Here is an 18704-nt window from a genome sequence, read left to right on the forward strand (position 1 = left end):
TTTCCATATAGGAATGTAAACTGTTTAACCCAATTGAGGTCCTTATGATTTCTTTCCCATGCTTACCTTATTGTGCTTTATTTGAGTAATATTTAGAAGTGAAATTTTTATATCCATTTTTGGTCTTTTCATCAGGAATGTTTGAAATTCAACTATTTCATCAAATATCCATTTAATTTTATACTCAGTTCTGTTGGGTAGTTGATACTTGGTTGTAATTCCAGCTCCTTTGCCTTCCAGAGTATCATATTCCAAGACTTCCCTTCAGAGGACATATTCATTCTTGTGTGATCCTGACTGTAGTTTCATGATATCTGAATCTTTTTTCTTTCTGGCTACTTTAAGTTTTCTCTTTGACCTGAGAATTCTGGAACTTGACTAATATTCTTGGGGTGTTTCATTTTGTCATTTTTTTTCTGGGGGTGATTATGGATTCTTTCAATTTCTATTTTACCTGCCACTTCTAGGATAGCAAGACAATTCTCCTTGAAAATTTTTTGAAACATGATGTCTAAGCTCTTGCTTTGATTGTGGCTCTCAGGCAGTCCAATAATTCATAAATTATCTCTCTTCAGTATCCTTTCCAGGTCATTTTTTTTTCTAACGAGCTACTCCATTCTTTTGTTCTATTTTCCCTCATTCATTTGTCTTTGTTCTTATTGTTTCTTGATGTCTCATACGGTTTTAGCTTCCACTTGCCCAAAGAATTCTTATAAAGATATTACATGTAATTAACATAACATAACATAGAGTAGCATAGCATAAAATAACCTAACATAGTATAATATATTATAAGGAATTGCTTTCTTCAGCAATCTTTTGTATCTCTTTTTCTCATTTGACCAATTCTACATTTTAAACAGCTTTTCTATCTTTGAAGTTTTGTATGTATCTTGTTTGCCATGTGACCAATTCTGTTTTTCAAGTTGTCTGTTCATTATATTTTTGTACCTCTTTTTCCAAGCTGTTAATTATCTTTTTATATTTTCCCTTTCCTCTCATTTCCTTTTCCCATTTTTCCTCTACCCCTCTTATTTGACTTTTAAAATTACTTTTAGTTCTTCCAAGATTTCTCACTGGGATTATGTCCAGATTAAATTTTTCTTTGAAGCTTTGCTTTGTAGCTGTTTTGACATCATTGTCTTTTTCTTGATACTCTTGGAATATCCAGTTTATGTCTTTATATGCTTTGTCACCATAGTAACTTTTAATGCAGGTTCTTTGTTGTTGCTCTTTGCTCTATTTTTTCCCCCTACCTTATTTCTTGACTTTCAACTTGAACTTTTGGAAAAATCTCTTCCTGAACTTTTGTTGGTTTTATCACTCCAGAATTCAATTTGAGAATTATTTTAAAGTTTTTTGCAAGAGAATGTTGGGAGAATTTAATCACTTCCTCTGCTCTGACATCTTGGCTCCATCTCCCAAGAAGGCTAATTTAAAGAGCATAGTTGAAACAAGAAAGAAAGGTAAATATGCCCTGGAGAAGAGGGGTTAGGTGAGGAAGGAACTAAGTACTGTAGATTGATTTCGGGGGGATTTATATACAAACATGGAAACTCCTACTTAATGGAATTGTAGAGCATAAGAATCTCATCTTAAATAAAACATTTGAGGTGGAATATAGATAGATTAGATGGATAGACAGAGAGATGGATAGATAGATAAGTAGATCACGATTAAAATAAATCTGGATAAAGATATAATTTAGCAGCAGGGAACATAAGGGAACATACAAACAACACCTCCCCCCCTTACCTTATCTAGATAAAAATACTTTTTAAAAAGTTGATTCAGACTATCAGGAAGTGCAAACAGTGTCTGTACAGTTCCTTGTATCAGTCCTTGTATTAGAGAAGGATTGTAACTAATTTTGTCAGATTTTTAGGTTCAAGAGAGGTGTAAGATAATACCTTGTGGTCTTGAGACCATCATGATAATTTCACTTTAAGAGAGGCCATAACTCATAGAATCTTTGCAAGGAAACCACTGACATAAGATTAAGCCACAGATGATGCTATTTTTTTAAATGATGCATTTTTTAATTTTAAATATCCTTTTCTTTTATCCCACTTAAAAAGTATTTATTTTTTCCTAATTACATGGAAAGATAGCTTTTAAAATTCACTTTTATAAGTTTTTGAGTTCTAAACTTTTTCCTCCCTCCCTTCTCTCTTTCCCCCAACAAAGATGGCATGCAATTTTATATAGATTATATATATGTATGTATGTATGTATGTATGTATGTATGTATGTATGTATGTGTGTGTGTGTATACACACACACACACACACACACATGCACACACACACACAATCCTATTGTGGAAAAAACGAAAAAAACCTCTTTTGCCATTTGCTATTTGAGTTAATCTATTTTTAAGAGTGTTATTTTCCTCAGTATTTTTTGTGTCTCCTTTAGCAAGTTATTGACTTGCTTTTCATGATTTTCTTGCATCACTCTCATTTCTCTTCCCAATTTTTCCTCCACCTCTCTTACTCGATTTTCAAAATCCTTTTTGAGTTGTTCCATGGCCTGAGACCATTACATATTTATTTTTGGAGGTTTTGGATGCAGATAGTATGCATTGTTCTTCCTCATCTGAAAGGATGGAAGAAAATATCTGTTCACCAAGAAAGTAACCTACAATAGTCTTAATTTTTTCCCCTTTTTTGAGCGTTTTGCAAGCTAGTTTTTTGACTTTTGAGTCCTTTGTCAAGAAGAGGGTATCCTCTAGGGACATGCAAGTTCTCAGTTCCTCCAAGGTGGCACAATCAAGGGAGAGGAGTGTACTCCTCTCCTGGCCTGCACTCTGGTCTGGGAGCAACCACGAGCTTTTCTGCCCAGCATCTGAGAGTTGGATTACCTGTCCAGAACCACTACTGGTTCCACTAGCCAGTGCTTCTCCTCACCTATGACCACTACTCAGGGCTAGTATCCAGATCAGGGGCTCAATTCCTCCAGGCTCTTTAGATGGAGGGTTCCAATAATGGATGCTTCTGTCACCTGGGGTCATGGCTGGGGCAGGACCCTGTTCCTTTCTCACCTGGTTGAAAGAGCTTTCTCACAAAGCTGTCTTTGGAGTTTGTGGGTTGAGAAATCTGGAACTGCAGCTGCTGCCTGTGATTCAGTGAACTGATGCCTGCTCTGGTCCTGTCCATTATGTGCTGTGGGGCCAAAACTGGGGTATGCTCCATGGGCTGTGCTCCTCTCTGAGCCTGGTATGACAGACCTTTCCAGTCAGTCTTCCAGGATGTTTGCCCAGAAATCTCTTTCACCCTGTCATTTTGTGGTTTTTGCTGCTCTAGAATTTGTTTAGAGTCATTTTAACAGGCATTTTGTGGACTATGAGAGGAGAGCTACAGCAGTTTTGTCTTTCTACTCTGTCATGTTGACTCTGCCCCTACAGCATTTTTTTCACTTGACTATTAACAGTTTTAATTTCTTCTTCTAAAAACTTCCTGTTTAAATCTTTGATCATTTATCAACTGAGAAGTTGCTCCTATTTTAAAATAAAAATAACACTTCTATACTTAGTAGATATTTGAGAAATGAGGTCTTTATCAGAGAAACTTGCTCTAAAAATTTTGATACTATTTTGTTGTCTACAGCGCCTTTTAGCATAATTTGATTTTCCTGATAATCTCTTTTACTTAAGTTTATTTTTGCTTTTGCTTTGTCTGAGATCATGTTAACTATCCCTCCCTTTTTAATTTTGGTTGAGGCATATTAAATTCTGTTCCAGCCCTTTATTTTAACGCTGCCTGACTTTATGACTTGGGGTGTCTCTTGTAAATAACATATTGGTGGATTCTTGTTTTTAATCCATTAAGATATCTACTTCTGCTTTGTGGGTAAACTCATCCCATTCACATTCACAGTTATGCTTACTAATTATGTATTTCCCTCCATTCTATTTTCTTCAGTTTCTTCCTCTATCTTCTCTTCTCTGTCTCACTTTGTCTTTTTATCCTATATTTCCTCAAAGGTCATTATTTTTTCAAACCATAGTCTCCTTTAATCTCCCCTCCCTTTTATCATCCCCCGTTTCTTTTATCCCTTTCCCCTTTTATTACCCTATTAGATAAGCTACAATTCTAGACACCATCAAGTATGACTTTTATGTCAGAAAAATTTCCTCATTCTGTTTATCTCTTTTCCATTCTCCCAGTCCATTGCTGTTTCTTACCCCTTCAATATTTTTGGAGATCGTTCCAAATAATCCAGGCATACCCATGCCTTCTGTCAGTGTACATTCATTTTAACTGCCGTAATAATAGTAAAATTCTTGGGGGTTACATGTATCATCTTCCTATATGTAAACAGGTGTAACAGTTTAACTTTATTGATCCCTTATGATCATTCTTTTATGTTTATCTGTTTATGCTTCTCTTGAGCCTTCTATTTGAATGTCAAATTTTCTATTCAGTTTTTTTTTTTAAATCAGGAATGCTTGAAAGTCCTCTATTTCATAAAATATCCATTTTTCTCCTGAAATATTACATTCAGTTATTCTGGAAATGCTACTTATGTTTTTGATGTGTACCTTTCTTGCTTTCCAAACAATCATATGCAAAGCTTTCAACTCCTTTAGTGAGAAAGCCACTAAATCTTGTGTGATCCTGAATGTGTCTGTATGATATTTGAATTGTTTCTTCCTATTTAAAATTTCTCCTTGACCTGGAATCTCTGGAATTTGGCTGTAATATTCCCATTAATTTACATTTGGGAACTTTTAAAAGAGTTTATTGGTAGATTCTAAATTTCTTTTTTCTCCAGGTCTAAGATGATGTCTACGCTCCTTTTTTTTTTTTTTGTTAAAAAATAGAACTTTCAACTAGTCCAACAATCCTTAAGTTTTCTCTTTCTGAAATCTATTTTCCATGTCAGTTGTTTTTTACTGATATTTCACAATTTATTTTATTTTTTACTTTGTTGTATTGTTTCCTAATATTTGATGGGATCATTGCTCTTCACTTGCTCAATTATAATTTTTGAGGAATAATTTTCTTCAATGAGATTTTTTACTTCTTTTGCTGTTTGGTCAACTTTTTCTTTTAAAGGAGTTCTTTCTTCAGTGAATTTTTGTGCCTCATTTCCTTTCAGGTCAATTTTGTTTTTTAAACTGTTATTTTATTCAGTTTATTTTGTGCCTCTTTTACAAAACTGTTAATTCTCTTTTTATATTTTCTTCTACTACTCTCATTTCTTTTCCCATTTTTTTCCTTTACTTACTTTTATCTTGTTATTTAACTCATCTAGGAATTCTTGCTGGGCTTGGGTCCAACTAGCATTTTTCCTTGTGGTTTTGTTTGTAACTGTTTCCACCTTTCTGTCTTCTTCTGAGTTTATGTCTTGTTCTTCCCTGCCACCATAACAGCCTTTTCATGGTCAAATTCTTTTTCTTGTTTGTTCTTTGTTCTAGCCTATTTCTTGCCTTTCCATTTTACGTTAAACTTGAATTCTGCTTACCTGGGTGAGGGGAGGTAATGTACTAAACACCTGGCTTTTTTATATTGTTTTCAGAGGTAGTTCTGTTGGTTTGCAAGTTTTTGGTACTTCCATGGCAGTGTGACCTTGAGAGGGGTGTAGTCACTGTTCTCCTAATCTAAAGTCTGATCTCTCTCTAGGAAGGGTTTCTGGTCCCCTGCAGCCACAAGCACTAGCGTTTCTCTTTGCTTTGGAACTATGACCAGGGTTTTCCCCTTGTGAATGACTCCTAGCATTCTTATTCACAATGGAGCTTTAACCACGGACTGGGTATGGGCAATAGAGTTGCCAGTTAACACCTGATGCGACCCATGCCACAGAACGATGCCCTGTAATCACTTTCTGACCATGTGTCTGAGTTTCTTACAATCTTTGGACTGAGAACTCCAGAAGCTGTTGCTGTGGACACTGGTGCTAATTCCGTGGCTGCATGTGTGGGTTCTGGACAGGTCTTTACCCCTGTGTCACAGACTTTTCCTGATGACTTCTTAAGTTTTCTCTGGCTAGAAAAATGTCTCACGCTGAACTTTTGTTTGCTCTTGCATCCCACAATTTGATTTGAGGCCTTATTTTACAATGTTTTGAAAGGGAATGTTGAGAGAGTTCACAATCTTTGCTCTGCCCTTATGGTAATATTTTTAAGATTAACACAGCTGTGTGTTCAAAAATAATATCTTGCCAACTTTTAATTTGTTTTTCCTTGCGTGTAGCTCAAAAAATTTTGTGTACCTCAAAAATTCCTTGTGTACCCTCAATGTTGACATAAAAATAGGCAAGCTCCAGGCAGTCACCAACATCAGAATCTAAGTACCCTCTTTCAGAAAGGTACTTTGGAGTATATCTCCCCTCTATAGAAGCAGACTTTCCTTACCTCTTGAGCACATTTCCTTTCTAAAGGAGCAATAATCCCCTTCCCAGATGCACATATAAATACACATGTGATATACTGTGATCCTAGTCCTCAAAGTCAGGAATCAAAAGAAGAAACTTTGTCTTCTCAGGAGGACCTCATTTATGCCACAAGACTATCATGAGACAAAAAGGTTGCAGAAAGCATTGAGCCAATGGAAGACTGAGTCATGGCATAGGAAGTTGAGATGTAAAAAAAAAAAAAAATCTTTGGCTCTATGGGCATATTAGTTCTTTCCACAACTGCCCTTCCCAAAAACTATCTGTCCATAAATACCATGATATATTATTAGTTTGTTGCTCTAATGTTTCCAGTAAACTGAATTTTGCTTCAATCACAAAAAAGTTCAGGGATTCATGAAAATTTGGTAATAAGGTTAAGCAGAGAAATCAGCTTCAGTCTAGGTGTTGAGACTTTTTCCTGAGTTGGGACTTTAAGGAAGCCAGGGAGGGCAGTAAGTGGATTTGAGGAGGGAGAACATTCTGGGCATGGGGGATAGTCAGAGAAATAGTAAAACTATTATTTTATCATGTCAATATTAATACTAATCCTGCCTTTGAATTCCAATACCATACACTAGAGCTTAATTTAATTTTCAGAAATTTCATGTGTGAAACTATGATTCATATAATGAAAACCTTGTGGTCAATGCACTTCTAACAGAATTTTAAGTCATTGTTTTCTGTGTGACTGAAGTTTTCTGGGCCCCTCAGCTTTTGTTCCCTACTAGAATCTATCCTCCTCCAACCAAACCAATGCCTCTTCCCCATTAGGTTTAGGAAATTACCTCCCAGAATAGGCATTATGGAGCTCTTTGAAGTTTTCTGAGGAAAAGAAAAAAAGAATCACAAGAGCATAACAGCACATGAAGAAGATTGATATGAGAAGGTGTAACCAAAAAGCATTTCCTTTTGTGATGAGGATATTTTCTTTTCTGGTTTAGTGATCCCTCATGTAAAGGAAGGTTGGTGCTAATCAGTGATGGGCAGTGTCATTTCAACTTGGAAACAAGTGAGCAGGATAACTCCAAAATTACATAGATTTTCTTTTTTCCTTCCACAAAAAGACAAAAAGGAAGCCCCACATGAATGAGGAGCAAATATGCAGCAAGTCAATCTCCACTTTTTCTCTGTCACTTCATTGTAGTGTTTATGGGGATGTGGTTTTTCACGATAAAATGTTGGGCATCATATTTATTCACTTTTCCTTCCCAAAGGCTCCAAACAATACAAAAGGATTTTTATTGTGGCCCACATCCTAAGAATTGGATTTGTTACAAAAAAAATAATATCAACCATTTCTTTTCTAATGAAAGCAAAAGTTGGAACCAGAGTTGAACTTCCTTCCTATCTTACAATTCCAATCTCCAATATAGCAAGGAGGACCACTTACACTGGTAAAATCATACCATTGGATGAGACAAGTACAATCCACACACAGTGGGTTCAGAATATGGGAAGATGTCCCACCTCTCTCCTGACACATTTTCAGTGCAAAAAGGAACCTGTGCATTGTATGGTTCCAGCTTCAAAGGCTACATAGAGAGAATTTTTCAACTTGAAATACTTATGTATATAAACAGAAGCATGACAGATCATTCGCTTCCACCCTACCCTTTTATTTGGAATACATAAAGTTATCATCTGTCTGCCTAAAAGAGAGAGATGGAGATAATGAAATTATGGGGTTCTAGGACCCCGGGAATGACAAGGCAGAGTTGGTTAGAATGAGTTCACACACTCAAGTCTTCTCATAATCAAGTGGCGAAGAGTTTATTGTAATGCTTTAGCAAAAGATGGCAAGGGTCCTTATGGGAACCTGTGGGACTGAGAATGGTGGTGGGGTTTATATGGAAAAGGGGCATGAATGCCAGGGATACTAAATAGGTAATGTAAGGGTCCAGTTGACTTTGAAAGCTATAGATTGGAAAGCATAGGGAGTATACCTGTATTGATGGAGTTGTCAGAGGCATGGACATTGGGGTTCTGGCAGGAAGAAGAGTTCTTGGGCCAATCAGGGACGACAATCCTTGGACCAGGCACCCTTCTGTCTGTTCTGATAAGAGAATGTGCTCTGCAACAGGAGAAAATTTTCTCACAAGACTACTAAGAAATTAAGAGTCTTCCAGAGACATGATCTTAAGGACGGGGCCAGAGCATCCCATCATCAATATAGAGTGAACTTACCAAGAAACTTGCATATGTACAGAAGATGAAAGCAAGGATAGTTGATTGAGGATGAATACAAAAGCCTGATAAGGCCTTATGGGGTAGCATCAGGAGCACTGAAGTTTCCAGTGAACTCAGACTTGTAAGGAGAGCTAACAATAATAGAATTAAAAACAAGAAGTCTATTGAGTCATCTTGGGGAAAGGAAGAAAATCAAAGAAGGAGTAGGAGTGCTGCTTGGAATGAATGTGATGATAATTGAGAACAAACAGAAGGAACTGCTGCTCACTTCACATTTGGCTTCTGTTTGCTTTGTCAAAGAGAATGCATTTTGCTCTGGGCTAATACTGAAGCAAATGGTGCCAGAATATACAAAGACCTACCTCTCCCTGTTCTATACTCATCTATGCAGTATGTACCTGCTTTATATGTCTGTGGTTATCTGTTTTCTCAATAAAGGAAGGAAACTTCTCAATACTTACATCTATTGGCCCATCACTCGTTGCAGTTAGTCTGGGGAAAATTGTTAGTTAAAATAACTAATTACAGAAATAGCAATAGGCTTTAAATTTGGAGTTTTCCTCAGAAAAGGGGGAAAGTAAAAAAAATATATATATATATCCAAAGGAAAACATGAATCAGATATGGAATGAGCTGTTTATTCCAATACAGAAGAAAAGGGAAAGGAATACACAAATTATAGGCCAGTGAGATTTGCTTCAGTTATCTGGAAATTTTAGAATGTGGATCATTAAAAAAATTGTTATTGAGTATCCAGAAAAAAGAGAGGTCTAGTATATATTATAAGATACCATCACTGCTTTATTAGAAATTGAGGATATTCAAATATATTATTAAAGGAACTGTGTATTGACACAATCATTTGGGAAAACAATTTAGAATTTTAAATAAAGTGGCTATTATGACTATACCTTTTGGAAAAGAAAGGAAAAAAAGAAATTAAGAAAAAAAAAAGAATTTTCCTAACTGCTGACTCATAGCACTTGAGACTGTGCTCAGAGGTCTTCATCTAAATTAGACCACCTAATGCCAAAGAGAAAGAATACAGGTTAACTTCTTGGACCATTTTATTCATCCCTAGGTTTAACATAAGATAATTACTGTAACCACAGTATAATAAAACAAAATACATAATACTGTGAAAGAAAGTAACTATATTGAAATACAACTATCATATCATTTTTTTAAAAAAAATCAATTTCATAGACTCCCAAGTTAAAAAAACAAAAACAAAAAATAACTAAACAATAAAACTTCCTGTTCTCAAGAATTCTTAAAGTGTGGTTTTAAGAATATAGGAGGCATTTGAGGTCATCTTGGGGCCTTTGTTCTAACATAAATACAGAGTTTGAAATTCTTCCTCCTTCACTTGTGTTTGATGGGAAATATTGTGTTACTTCTGAGAATGAATGGCATAGAAGGAAAGATTACACCAGATTTTGTTCTCATATCAGAACAAAGATATTTCAACTTGAAAATTGGGGCTATCTGAGTTTTCAAATTATACTCTCTGTGTGTTCCTACCCTTTGGAAGATTTGAGACTTCACAATAGCATATAACTTAACTGATTTCAAATTTCAATAAGTATCTGCTGTCCAAAGTAGGATTTTCTTGGCACCTTTGTATAGTGGAGAGAGTGGTCTTTTTGGAATCTGAAATGCCTGGAATACCTCTTAGAGTCAAATTCACTTTTGATATTTATTAGCCATGTGACCATGAACTTGTTGCTTTATCCACAGTAAACCTCAGTTTATTCAGGTATACAATGTTTAAATAATACCTGTAGTACCTCAGTTACATGAATGTCATAAGACTTGAATGAGTGATAATATGTAAAATGCTTTACCAAGTTATTGATGTGACATCAATGTGGTGCTTGGGTGCATGTGTTTGAGCCCCAATTTTAAAATCACATTTCTCTTTAAAAGTCACATTTCTCCCTAGCTTCCAAAAACAATCCCAAGCAGTTTCCCCCCCAGACCAAGGATACAGCCTGCCCCAGCAAGAACTATAATCTCCCTTACTGATACAGCAGCCAGCTGCACCTATAGAACTGAAACAGCTGTGTACTGACTGAACTGACTGTGCACTGAGTCATAAAAACATTTACTGCTCACTGAACAATCATATGTGTCCTAGACTTAGACGTGTGTATACTCTGTTACATTTCTCTTGTCTAACAAGACATTGATGAGAGTAGCCTGGTATTCCTTTCAGGCCTAAAACCACACCTTCATCTAGCTCCCCCTTGGGCTATTTCCTGATGAACTCTAGGTAAAATACCTGTGCAGTAGATACCAAAAGTGCATGTTCCTTTAAGAACTAACCACTCCTTAACCACTCCCTAATCCCACCCTGAATTACCTAATTAGCATATTTGGCACATTTCTTATTATAGAATATTTTATATAAACTTTACCTGTACTCCTTTAAGGTTGTAGGTTCCCTAAGAACCCTTGCTTGCAAAAAAGCATAATCAATCTTTACCTTGACCTCAACAATGCTTGAGTCTGTGAATTCTTCTCCAGATGGCCCATGCAGGGAATTCCAGTCTTGAAGTTCCTGTACTTTCCCTTCTAGCCCTCATCAACATGAGTTAGAGTATAGAACACTGGACGTAGAATCAAGAAGATCAAGATTTTATTGATTTACACAGTTACGTCACATAACTTAGAGCAAATCATGTAACATCTATATATCTCAGTTTCTTTATCTGAAATTTGTTAATATTCATAGCACTTGTGTCATGAGGCTATTGGGGAGATGAAGTAGAATCATAATGTATATAAAGTTCTTTGGAAATCTGAATACATTAGAGTAGACCTGTGTTGTGACTACCCCCATAGGGACAGGAAATTCAAGTGAATACTATCCAAGATTTCCAAGTTGTGGATAATTTTTTGCCCTTGGCTATCTGGTGATTTCTGAAGTGGAGAAATCAGAGGAACATTCAGCAACAAGGGCATCAGGGAGAGCATGTTAAGGCAAAGCTGAGCTTACTTTTAGAATGGCCACTACACTACTCTTCTCCTTATTCCTCCATTACCTTTTGAGTCTTTGTTGTGTACTGTGGATTAGGAAATTTAGGAACAATTTGTTCCAATCAAGAATTGATGAGACCTTCTGGTAAGATTATAGAGAAACAGGAGGGAGCTTTGCCTTTTTTTCTCCATTGCATGATCAAGACATAGTAACAAGGGTCATGCCTTGAAATATTCTCAGAGTTGGTCTTCCTGTTTCCAATTAGCAATGGTGTGGTAGTACAGCATTTGGGTGAGTGGGAGATGATCACCTCTCTGGCTGCTTCTGGTCATGCGGAGGTCACTGTGAACAGTGAAAAAATTGAGTATTGATATCATGTGATAAACTTTGTCCCTCTTTTAGAACAACAGGGTATTGTATAGGTTCCAAGGAGAGAGAATTAGTAGTCCACTTTCTTATTTGGCGCAGTTGTCAGGTAGTGCTTTTGTTTCATTTTGTTTTTTTTTTTTTTTTTGGTCTTTATACTCTTTATAAAGGGGTTTGGTGATGATCAGTGGTTTTCTTTTCCTCTGAGATCCATTCCCCCAGTAAGCACTAAGTTACAAAAGTTTTCACCTGGCTTCTGACTCCTTTCCTAGGCAGATATGTGAACATCTTCTTGGAGACATGACTAGGCTAGCAGGAAATTTTGTGAGTTCAAGGGAACTGGAGGCCCTGGGTACTATTAGATTGGAGTTGGTCAGCAGTAGGAAAAAAACCAAACAAACAACAGCGACAGCAACAACAACAAAAACTTTTGCATTGGAGAGTAAAGTCAACAAACTTTTTTTAAGTCCTTAATATATGCCAGAATTAAGAAGAACATTGGCCTAAGCCTGGCTTTTTTTCCACCAGAAGTTCTGTGGATTGGGTAAAATTAAGGAGAAATGTAAAGTGCTTAATCAGCAGTCCTTCAAACTGTTTTATAGTATTATTTTATAGTATAGTTTAATAGTATTTAAATATCAGTCTCTCAAAGAATGGAGTACTGTCACTGAATACTGTTACAAGTTGTTCAGTTAATAAGCATTAAGTCTTTTATATTTACCATTTCTTTTGTCAGCAAAAATAAATCAGCTGCCTAATATCTAATTCTTGTTGCATAACAAGTAACTGTGTTCTCCCTTTTTGTGGAAACCCTAGTCATGAGATATAACTTCAGTATAAGTGAATTTTTCAATACATTGGGGGTTAGGGGAGATGAATAATAATCCAAAGAATGTGTAACAGAGAGCTTAACCCTGCCTTTAATTAGACACCAAGCTTTCCAGGACAAAACATGATCCAACTGTATACCTGATTCCAGAACAAAGAGACTCCTATTAATTGTGAAGGGAATTACACAAAACCCCAGCCCCTATAGACCTAGCAATAGGTCCTCCATATTAGGAAAGGTTAGTTCAGTACTCATATCTCCATTAATCTGATAGATAACATTATTTTCCCTTCTCAAGAGATCTGAACTGAAAGTAAGAAGTCAATCCTACTGCTCATCACAGGCAGCTCAGGCAGCTGTTTCCTTTCAAATAGTTTCTTCCCCAATTGCTTACTGTTATTGCTATTACTGTTTCTCTCTATATATTAAATAAAATTCAAAAGTCACTAAATCCTTGTTGAGTAGAATTAATGAGCACAGTGTGTAGAGATTTAGGAAGGGTTTGATGCTTTTTTTTTAAATAGTTATTGAGGACACATCACCACGTTGGCAGGTAAAGGAAAAAAAAAGAGATGAAGAGTTGCCAGTGATCCCATTAAAAAATCCCTAAAGCAGTGAGAGCATATATTAAATTGTTATACTGATGTCATAGTCCTAGCCAAACACAACTTTCTATAAACAAGAGACTTTATAAGCAGATACAAACAACGCAGTATATATTATTTACATGCATTTCTAGATCAAGTGTAGATATACCATTGACGGTAGGGAAAAGAGCTAAGTCCAGGAGAGGGGATGATCCATGTTCTGCAGTGGACATCCTCTCACTAAACTCCTATGATAAGGCAAATATTAAATTCTTTATTTCCCTAAAATGCAGGGAAATCTGCACATGGAGTGGAAGATCTAATTCCTACTATACTTGCCACATTCTTGTTCATTGGTAGACTCATGCCTAAAAATCTTTACAATTACAGCCAGATTATAAAATGGTATATTTGGATACCTCCAGACTCTGGTGTCCTTAGCCTAATTCCTACTTACATTAAGTCAGAACAAGTTACATCTCCCTTCTTAGGGTCGTGTTACTCCTTAGAGAAAGTAGGGTGCCTCCTTAATGTTCTCCATTTAATTCCTCATTTTTCTGTGTTCTTCCCAGCGATTAGCACCACAATTTCATTTAATAGATTAACAATTATTATCTGTTACACAAGGGTATTTGCTAATAACATGCAGCAGGAACAGAAGAAACTTCTGGCAAGTTGCAAACTGCTCCGGTATCTTTGCAAAGAAAACTCTAAATGGGGCCATGAAGAGTTGGACATTACAAAAAACAGATCAATTTTTTTTTTTTTGCAGGACTTAGATTCCTTCAAACTAATGTTTGGAGTTTTTTCCCCTTATTACTGGACAGACCTTGTGGAAAACACAAAACTTTGTTATCAAGTCCACTATCTTTTTCCTAGGTAATCATTTCAAAAATGAGTATCTCAAAGTTGAGAGGGACCTCAGAAGCCACAAAATTCAACTCGTTTTTCAACAAGAGTCTCTGCTACATTGCATTTACAGCTGGGAATTTACTTGGGGCTTGATGAACTCAGGAAAGGAGGAATCCACATCTTCTGAGGCAGCCTAGTGCACAGTTAGAAAATTTCAATTGTCAGGAAGTTGCCAAGCCTAAATTGGTCTTTCTACGACTCCCACCAAATGATCCTATTCTGATCTAAGTGGGACAAATCGAATCACTCTTCTAAGTGACAATGTCACTGCGAAATGTTTTTTTCATTTTGAGATCTTTCAAATGATCCTCACATGTCATCAACAAAAGGACCTTCAACATCCTCATTGTTGTCCTCTTAACACTTTTTGTTTTGCCAATGTCATTTCTAAACAATAGTACTTGGAATTAAACACTGTATTTCAAATACTTTGTTAAAAGAGAAAAAGGGTAAAGCCAAAAAAATGAGACTATAATTTTTTGTTAAGTAATTTTTCTTATGTCACAGTCATTTCAATTCATACCTTCAAGACGGAAAACTGCGACAAAGAAAAAGCAAACAAAAGTGATTAGCTACAGTGTTCACATCTGATATTGTACACCATGTTCTATTAGAGTAGTGCTCTACCTCTCTATGGGAGGTGACTGGAGAGAAGGGATGGCCTGCTTCATTATATTTTTGTAAGAATCTTCATCTCTAAAAAAACTACTGAATTCAGATTACTTTTACTGTTATTTTCATTTAAAGTGCTGCCATTTATATATTGTTGTCTTGGTTCTACTTGTTTCATTTTGCTTTGGTTCATATAATTTGCCCATTAAAAAATTCCTCAAATTCCTAATTTATTCCTTCAAAGTATTCCATTTTGTTCATATACACTATCCATAGTGTATGGGTGTATCCAGTTCCTATTTAATTAATACCCACTTTTTTTTCAGTTCTATATGAATTGCTGGTGTTGGGCCCATAAGACTAGAACAATAAACTGTCTTTCTCTCTTAGTTTATCTTGGAAGAGGCATGGTATTCCATGGAGTCAAACCCAAATAGATCACAAAACGCTATGAACTTTTCCGATTACCAACAATGTGTGAATTTCACTCATTTGACTATACTTCTTCATTATAAGAGAGTGATTCTACTTGAATAGTAATGTAGGGAGGTTGGCAGTGATAGTGATGCAAAGAAAACTTCACCACTATGATGTTCGAACAGGGGGGAGGCAACAAGGTGTGGAAATGTCCAGAAAGTGGCATGGTTGGCTGATTGTGGAAAAGATAAGGCTATATATAGCTCATCTATCAGAGCCTGGATAGGAGATGATACCTGAATGGAGGTGATGTGATATAGAGATTATTAAACGGGAAAAAGAAATGCCACACAATGTTAAGAATGGATAAAAAGGCCTTTGTAAGCAATAAAAAACAATTCACCTCAAAATACTTATTTGGAAAGTCCTCACAGCTTTTCATATTGAATCTTTCCTCCCTACTTCAGCAACTCCTCTGCTCACTTCCAAAATAATGATGGAAGTTGAGGCAGGGGAGAATATCATCAATCATTTTAAGTAAGTACCTACAGGGCTAATAATGGAGGTCTCTAAAAGATATATAATATTTATGAAGTTAAAAGAACATTATAACACTGCAAGGAAATAAATACAACCCCTCAAAACAATATATAACCTGAAAGCATGATGACTCTTGTATAATATATGACCTTTAGGTCATTATGGGATTTCTCTGAATACCTAACGCGTTGCTGTGAGGAATATCCAAAGCATGTAAGCAGACCTTCTCTATGGGTAAAATGCAAAGGCTTTAATATCTTCTAGGTTTTTGATATGGTGGCATCTTCCCAATGATCTTACTTGAACTCCGGTTATAAGTTTAGCTAGGTTGAAAAGTTACACGTACATAACCAATCTAAAGAACAGTTAGTAGGATTATAAGGCACTGAAAAGAGAAATGGTGTGTCAGTTGCCTTTATTCCTAAAGTACAAAATTACCAGAAAATCTCATAAATACCCTCGAAACCATGGTTGGCCTGGATATATCTTGTGTTTGAATATTGGATGCTACTCTCAAACCTGTATGTGGAAACTGAATCCTAATCTGCTTGGGAGATAGTGGTTGTGTGTTTTTGAAAGTTACAATGCTGCTCTTTTTTTCCACCTCCAGATAATACCTGGGCATTAAAAGCTAGTCAGAGCATAATAGTTGAATAATTCTGCAAATATCTGTATTCTATAGCATATCTCTACTGGTGGTGCAAGGATATTGTGACTCCAGTTTTGTTTCCTGATTTATTTCTGAGAAATTTTACATCTAGCTTCATACCAATACCAACTCCATAACTGTAAAAAAGATTAAAAGAAAAAAAGCTTTCCTTTAAGATGCATGTGTGGCTATACGTGGCCAGAGGTGGACTGTAGAACTTGAGATGATCCAAGAAACTTCTGTTTGCAAAATATATCTTCAAGTTATTGTAGCTGTTGAGAGACTAGTTGAGTAAGAAATTACATACTTGTGAGATCTGTTGGTGCAAATTTTTCAATTTATTAACTGTCTCATAATTCCTTATATTGCTGATTATTTCCCGTGTTTGTGTGTGTGTTTGTGTGTGTGTGTGTGTGTGTGTGTTCATAAGAAAATGTCATACAATATCTAGAGTATTGATAGGCAGTCTTGAAGCCAGGGAGAACTGACTTTGTTACCCTGGACAAGTTACTTAATGTCTAAGCATTCTTGGCAACTATATAAAACTATAGATTGTAGAGAAGAAGCTGACCTATGTTGGCAGAGGGAGTTCTTTATACCAGCAAACTCACAGTTTCAGTTCCTAACTCTTTGGTATAAGTAGATAGGTGGATAGATAGATAGATAGAAAGAGAGATAGATAGAAATTAAAAGAAAACTCAGAAATAATTGATTAATAAAAGAAATGAACATTTCTAACATTATAGAATATAATATTTATTGTATATGCATGCTTATGCTTACAGTGTAATATCAATATATAGATATATATGTATATATATATCCATATGTTATAATGTGTTTACATGTTATTTTCTAGATATAAGAACTTTACAGAATACATTCTATAAAGCTAAAAACTTTCTGTGTATGGCTTCTTGGAAGAAAAATGCTTATTTCTTTGTAGTATATATTCTGTAAAGTTTAAAACTATTTCTGTGTGTGGGTTGTTGAAAAAAAATGTGTGTGCATATTATGGGTTTTGGGGGTGAAGACAGAGCCTAGTTACTTCACCAACACACATACATTTCACCTTCTTAGCTTTATTAGTATGCCTACCACATGCAAGGCCCCTAGAGTCACCTCATTTAACTATGAGTTTATCCAATCAAGCAAACATAAATAATTCAGTCCGATCATTTTTGCCTTCCTGATTTCAGTTGTTCCTTATTCTCCACAGTCAACATCATTTCAAAGTTAACAAAGCCAATTTCTTTTCATTCATTCCTAGCAATGCTCATTGGTTGATGATCTGAAACTTTGGTTGCTTCATTGGGGCCTTAATGTTATTCTATTTATATACCAGTTCATGTTTTTTGTACAGATTTGCCTTTTGATCAAATCTCTGAACATTGTTTGATAATTTGCTTTTTAAAAGTTTAAGAAGGTGAGACATTTAGGACAGGCCAAGGAAAATGTAAATAGTTGCCTAGTAAGTTGGTGTATTATTTTAATGTCAAAAATACTAGGCATTCTAGAGTGCTGCTCTTTTCTCCCCAGAAATGATAAAGAAAAGATAATAAAGTCTCAGTTCAAAAATTTTTGCTATTTTAAAATACTTTTTATAGTTTACAGTTACATATTCATATTATTTTAGTTATATAGTAATTATGATTACATTATAACATAATTAATATATTAATAATACACTTATTATTTATATAGTTATATACAATGTGTAAATGAATAGGTCATATAACCTAAGGCCTATAAAACCTGCAGACTTCCTAGAATATGGGCATATCTTATTACTGTTTCATTGGCTTGTATCTAAGTCATTAAAAACAATTGGTGCCATTTCTACATATGTTCAAGAATTTTAATTGCACTTACTTTAATTGCGCTTACAGTGTGTATATTGCATTTTCCTTTTTTCACTCTCTATTATGCCCACTCTCTGAACAAATAGATAGGATACCCTGAGCTACCTCATTAAACATCTCTGACTTTTGGTTCATACAATATCTGAAAATGTTAATTTATTATTCTGATCTTATTTCATTGCTCCTAAATAATGTGGACAGAAAAATATTATTTAAAAAATTATAAACACACATCTCTACGTAGAGACAATAAATTCGATTTAGATGGCATTATGGTGTTTGCTTATTAAGGCATGCTAAAAAACAAAACAAAACAAAACAAAACAAAAACCTCGTAAGCCATTTAATTAAATTTCAAAGT

At 35.4% G+C, this 18704-nt stretch overlaps 1 protein-coding gene and 1 pseudogene across 1 annotated transcript in view; both read left to right on the forward strand.

Moving 5' to 3' along the window:
- Positions 1-8157, forward strand: part of LOC140531125 (NKG2-D type II integral membrane protein-like) — a 42178-nt pseudogene extending 34021 nt beyond the window's left edge.
- CNTNAP4 (contactin associated protein family member 4) overlaps positions 1-18704 on the forward strand; it is a 676519-nt gene that overhangs the window by 47419 nt on the left and 610396 nt on the right. The gene's annotated exons all lie outside the window — the stretch shown is intronic.

The sequence above is a fragment of the Notamacropus eugenii genome, chromosome 3 (genome assembly GCF_028372415.1).
Source record: "Notamacropus eugenii isolate mMacEug1 chromosome 3, mMacEug1.pri_v2, whole genome shotgun sequence".
In the NCBI taxonomy this organism is placed as follows: domain Eukaryota; kingdom Metazoa; phylum Chordata; class Mammalia; order Diprotodontia; family Macropodidae; genus Notamacropus; species Notamacropus eugenii.